Consider the following 6,457-nt stretch of genomic DNA (forward strand, 5'->3'; position numbering starts at 1 on the left):
CACCAAAGAGAAGGAAAATCACTCACACACCCCCACAAACAGCTTTGGGTACTTTGGTTTCCTTGTCATGCATTTGTGTCTTTGGTTTTTATTTTTCTGACACCACCGTTCTGTGACACATACAGCCACCAGAGAGCGCACCGGCCAGGAAATCAAACACACAGCTTTGGGTTTCTTGCTTTTTCATGTCCTTCTGTGTCTTTCTTTTCTTTTCTTTTCTTTCTTTTTCTTTTTTTTTTTTTTTTTTTTTTTCTCTGACATGACCGTCCGGGCTTCATCCAAACTCTTCAGCGAGCTGCAGGGCAGTCAGCGCCGAGGTGCAAATGCACGAGCCTGCACCCTCTAGAAACGCTGCCGTCTCGGTGACGAGCCCACGCAGGTGTGTGTGTGTGGAAGGCCGCTGTGGCGCACCTGCTGGGGTGAAAGGTCACCGTTTTGGCTGCAGGTGGGTGTGTCCGCTCAGCAGGTGCACCAATCAGTGGCACAGAGTGAGTGGGTGAAGGGGCCGCTGGGAGCAGGCAGGAGTCTGGTGCAGGCAGCGCTTAAAGGGCTCTGCTCCACACAACCCTTCGCTTACGGCCATACCACCCTGAACACGCCCGATCTCGTCCGATCTCGGAAGCTAAGCAGGGTCGGGCCTGGTTAGTACTTGGATGGGAGACCGCCTGGGAATACCAGGTGCTGTAAGTTTTCCGGCTTTTGCTGGCATCCACCAAAGAGAAGGAAAATCACTCACACACCCCCACAAACAGCTTTGGGTACTTTGGTTTCCTTGTCATGCATTTGTGTCTTTGGTTTTTATTTTTCTGACACCACCGTTCTGTGACACATACAGCCACCAGAGAGCGCACCGGCCAGGAAATCAAACACACAGCTTTGGGTTTCTTGCTTTTTCATGTCCTTCTGTGTCTTTCTTTTCTTTTCTTTTCTTTTCTTTTCTTTTCTTTTTTTTTTTTCTCTGACATGACCGTCCGGGCTTCATCCAAACTCTTCAGCGAGCTGCAGGGCAGTCAGCGCCGAGGTGCAAATGCACAAGCCTGCACCCTCTAGAAACGCTGCCGTCTCGGTGACGAGCCCACGCAGGTTTTTTTTTTTTTTTTTTTTTTTTTTTTTTTTTTTTTTTTTTTTAATTGAAAAAGACAGTTGAGGTTAACAGTTTGAGACAATTGTATACAATTATGCAAAGTGCAAAAACATCGAAAAAAGGTACTGGACATGTACAAACAGCCAATGCAGAATAAAGACAATATAATTTTTTTTTTTTTTACCAATAATACAGAAAAATAAAATAAAATAAATACAAGACATTAAAATAAAATAAAAAATAAATAAAAAGGGGGGGGGGGGGGTTTACATAGACATTGCAATTAATCTCAACTTAGGGGGCTATCAAGAAGCTGTAATTTACATATGATACTTTGAAGTTCCATAGCAAGTTTGTTTTCCATGAAGTTTACAGATGAAAAAAAAGAGCAGATTTCTTTATGAAATGTAGAAAAAAATGGTTTGATTTTAAGGAAACGGCATTTATGTATATAGAATTTACCCAAAATAATTACAACATTCAGAATAAGTTCTGTGTTCTTGTTTTCTAAAATAAACCCAAAAATGATATCCTTAATAGAAAAGTCTGCTAAAAGTGGAATCTTGGGGAAAAGCCAATAATGTAAGCTATTCCAAAAGACATCAGAATAAAACCATTCAAAGAAGAGATGCTCAGTTGTTTCAATCTCCACATGACAAAAAGAACAACAATTTTCAGGAATTCCAAACCGTTTTCTTAATAATTCCTTGGAAGGGTAAATACCTGAAAAGGTCTTAAAGTGAACTTCCTTGGCTTTAGGAGGAATGGGGAGTTTTAAATATTTAGTTCGTATTTGTTTCTTTTTTGAATTATTAAAATATTGGGTTATATAATTTGGATTTGAGACGTAGGGAAAGGACGTTACATTAAAATATTCTCTGATTTGAAGGTTTGGGAGTTTGGCAGTTGCTATGTTGTGTCCATTAATCAGAAGCTTGGGGACAGTAGGATGTCTGTAGATGTCATTATGAAACAAATCAGAAACTGAGCTCACAACATTTTGAGGAATGGCCTTAATAATTTTTTCAAAATCTTTTCTATTCGTTAGTGAACCATATTTAGCTGTGAAATCATCAAAAGACATGAGAGTGGCATTGTCATTAAGAAGATGCATTAAAGACCAAATTCCATTTTCAAACCATGTTGGAACAAAGATAGACTTGTTTCTGATAGTGATGTATCTGCAGTTCCATATGGGAGTGTTGTGTGGACTGTAATTGTGTTTATAAATGAGCTTCCAATACATGAGAACTTGCTGATGAAAAGACGAAAGATGAATGGGAAGTTTCTTATTGTCAAAATCACAACTGAGTAAAAATTGGATCCCTCCTAGGCTGGAAAATATTTTATTAGGAACAATGAACCAAATACTATTTTGATTCCTAATAAATGATTTTAACCAGTTTATTTTTAAGGTGCCATTAAGGCTGTTAAAGTCTATGGCTTGAAGACCTCCATCTTCATATTTTTTAGTCAGCGTACCTTGTTTAACATAGTGTGTTTTCCTTTTCCATATGAAGTTAAAATTGACTTGATTAATAGATTTGATGGCTTGTTTAGGGACACCTATAGAATAGGTGGGATATATGAATCTTGATATGCTTTCAATTTTGGTGAGGAGAATTCTACCAAAAATAGAAAGATCTCTCTGTGCCCAGTTATTCAGCAGAGTCGAACATTTCTCTAGTTTGTCCCAAACATTCAGTTTTTCCAAGTCTGTTTTGTTTTTAGTTATATGCATTCCGAGGTATTTAACTGTGGATTTAATAGGGATATTATAAGCATTCAATAATGTACATGGTTTAATGGGTAAGATCTCACATTTGTTTAGGTTCAATTTGAGGCCTGAAGCTTTTGAAAAGATGTCAATAGTTTTAAGAATCTTGGGGATGTCATGAAGATTATTGAGGAAAATTGTTGTATCATCGGCTAGTTGGCTTATTGAAAATTCAGCATTTGCAACTGTCAGCTTACCAAAGTCAGTATGTTTGATGAGCAAAGACAGCATTTCTGCTGCTGCAATAAAAAGAAGGGGTGAAATTGGGCAACCTTGTTTTATACCTTTGTTGATGTTAAATCTGTGAGACGTTCCCTGAGGTAAACAAACAGAACTGCTGGTTTCATAATAAAAAGTTTTAACTGTATTAATAAATTTGTTACCAAAACCAAAGAATTGCAGAGTTTGAAACATGAAATTATGCTCAATCATATCAAAGGCCTTGTAAAAATCTAAAAATAAAATAAAACCGTCTGTATCTATGAGATGTTCATAGTCAATCATATCCAGAACAAGGCGTAAGTTATTATGAATTGAGCGACCTTTAATAAAACCGGACTGCGTTTCAGAGATTATTTGGGTTATGTCTGACTTGAATCTGTTTGAAAATATATGTGTTAGAAGCTTATAGTCAGTATTCAAAAGAGTTATAGGCCTTAAATTATCTAGAAATGTTGGGTCTTTACCCGGCTTGGGAATAAGGGTGATTACACCCTGTTTCATTGTATGTGTTAGAGACCCATTTTGAATAATTTCTTTAAACATTTCAAAAATTAAATCTTTGATATGCTGCCAAAAGAATTTATAAAAGTTACTGGTCAGTCCATCACATCCTGGAGCTTTATCATTGGAGAGACAGCTTAAAGCCTTCTCTAATTCCTGCAAAGTTATTTCTGAATCACAAGAATTTCTAAAATTGTCATCAATCTTAGGAATGAAATCTTTAATTGTCTGGAAAAAAGTATTATTGTGGGATTCGGAATAAGATGACGAGTACAAATTACTATAAAATGAACTTATTTCTTTAGAGATCATTTGAGGATCAGAGCATAATTGATTATTAATATGAAGTTTCTTTATAGTATTCTTCTCTTGCCTCTTCTTTTCTAGATTACAGAAATAGGAAGTACTCTTTTCACCAAGCTCCACCCATTTTGCTCGGGATCTGATGAAGGCTCCTTTCGCTTTTTTAATATAAATATCGTCAAGAGAACACTGTAAAATGCTTCTGCGTTGTTTATCATCCTCGTTGAAAACAGGCTTGGAACAAATCTGATTTAACTCAGTCAAAATTTCAGTTTCTTTTTGCTTATAATGTTTTGCAATTAATTTGCTATGTTTAATGGCAGTTTGACGTACTTTGAATTTAAAGAATTCCCACTTATCAGTGTAAGATTTTAGGGTTGAATCACTATTTATTGTTTCTAATAATTCAATAACAGCATTACAGAAAGTTTCATTAGTGAGAAGTGAAGAATTAAATTTCCAGTAGCCTCTTCCAAAGGATTTTTGGATTTGCGAGCTGACATTAAGTTCAATCAAACAGTGATCAGTAAGGGGAGCTGCTGAGATGTTAACGTCTATTTTGTTTTGTAGAAGGTTATTTGAGACTAGCCAGAAGTCAATCCGAGATTTTGAAGATCCATTAGGCTTGAACCAAGAGAATGTTTGTCTGAGAGGATTTTTGATCCTCCAGGGGTCAGAAACATTAAGATCAAGACAAAAGTCCCGTAAAGTTGGATTAATATGATGGGTATTGAACTTTGAGGGTACTCTATCCAGCCATTCATCTAGTACCATGTTATAATCACCACCAATTACTACAGTATTTGTACAGTACTTATGATTGAGAAGTTTGACATGTTTTGCAATTTCTGTTAATAATAACTTGTTGTGACTAGGAATATTATAGCCATACACATTGCATAGGATCAGAAAACCATCATCAGTTTTAAGAACACAGATGAGCCAGTGGCCGTCATCATCAGAGATATGGGTAATCACTTTGAACGAACAGTTTTTAAAGAGCAAAGCAACTCCAGAAGATTTGTTTGTACCGTGACAGAATAGGATTTTGTCTCCCCATTGATTAGACCAAAACTGTTCGTCTGCTTTAACAGAATGAGTTTCCTGCAGTAGAATGCAGCTGGCTTTCACATTTTTACAGAATAGGAAAATAGATTTTCTTTTTACATTGTCTCGTAAACCCCTAACATTTAAAGAAACAAAGTTAAAATTAGACATGAAACACAAAAAAACAATAACACAAAAATGAACAAAAAGTTACTTACTTAGCTAGTTACTGAAGGTGAAAGTTAGCGGTTGGAATTCAGATCCCAAACAACATTGTAATGCAGAACTAGACCTCAAACTTTTAGAAAAAATACTTTAGAACTTATAACTTTCAAGTTAACAACAACAGAGTTTCACTTTCCTCTGTGAACTTAAGGTGTGGAAAAAACGGAGCAAATGAGGTTTATGCTTTAAGAACAAAGCATTTATGGTAGTTAACTCCAAACTAGTAAAGAAGAATAAAAAAAAAAACAGCTAGTCTGGAGACAAACGTACTCCGTTGGTGTACCCGATGTGGCCCCGGTAGTACACGTTCTGTCCCGCAGCTCTCGCTTTCTCCATTTTGGGCCAGACAGCAGCTCTTGCTTCTCGGTCCGCTTTGCAGAAATCCTGCTTGAAGAAGATTCCCAACTCTTGACAAACCCTTGCATCCTTAGAAACCTTCCAGAAGATGTCGCGGTAGTGCCTCATGGAGAACTGGATGATGATTTGCCGGTGCCTCCCGGTTTCTTTCCTCCCCAGCCGATGTACTGTATCCACAACCATTTCCAACACCGATGTGTGCTGTGGCGCGATCTTTGCCAGGATCTCCAGGACTTCTTTGCGGGTGTTTTCCTCGGTTTTTTCTTTCAAACCTTGTAACTTCAGGTTCCAGCGCCGTTTATATCGCTCCATCTCCACCACCCTCTCTCTTAAGTCATCATTGTCTTTCCTCAGCACAGAAACTTCTTTTCCCAGATTGTGCACTTTGGATTTACAGTCCTTTATATCAGCAGCGTTTACCTCAGTGATCTTCGTCAGATTAGCCAGAATCACAGAGTTTTCCCGAAGTCTACCGTCAAAGTCGTCAAATCTCGCCGTCAGTTTTTCGATGGCGGCAGTTAATGCTGACAACTCGGCATCACTTTTGTTAGAGACGACTACCTTGTTAGGTGGAACGGAGGGTTTGGTGGGTGTAACCGGGGTTTTCCTTTTAGTAGACAGCGAGGAAACTTCCATGGCGTATTCGTGGTCATGTGTTGTCATCTCTGGGTTTTTGGATGCGGGAGTCGGCTTCTCCGATACAGGCTTTTCCCGTGGCATTCTAGGAGCTCTTAATATTGCTGTTGTTGTTTTTCTCACTTCGTTCTTGTCTCTTTACAGTGGTAAGACTTGAGAGTAATACAAAAAAAAGCAAAACTAGTTCAGCAGTTTGAAAATGAGGTCAAAAGGGATATTTTGGGACCGGACCGTAGCAGCTCACAAAAAGTTGACCGCACGGACCGCCATCTTAGCTCCTCCTGTTTTCCAGCCCACGCAGGTGT

The 6,457-nt window shown here is 38.1% G+C and overlaps 1 non-coding gene across 1 annotated transcript; it reads left to right on the plus strand.

Moving 5' to 3' along the window:
* Positions 1 to 571: 571 nt before the first annotated feature.
* Positions 572 to 690, plus strand: LOC144985774 (5S ribosomal RNA). Its single transcript, XR_013649604.1, has one exon. It is a non-coding gene; the product is annotated as a 5S ribosomal RNA (ribosomal RNA).
* The last annotated feature ends 5,767 nt before the right edge of the window (positions 691 to 6,457 follow it).

Source organism: Oryzias latipes, chromosome 16, assembly GCF_053564925.1.
Source record: "Oryzias latipes strain Hd-rR chromosome 16, Olatipes_Hd-rR_3.1".
Taxonomy (NCBI): domain Eukaryota; kingdom Metazoa; phylum Chordata; class Actinopteri; order Beloniformes; family Adrianichthyidae; genus Oryzias; species Oryzias latipes.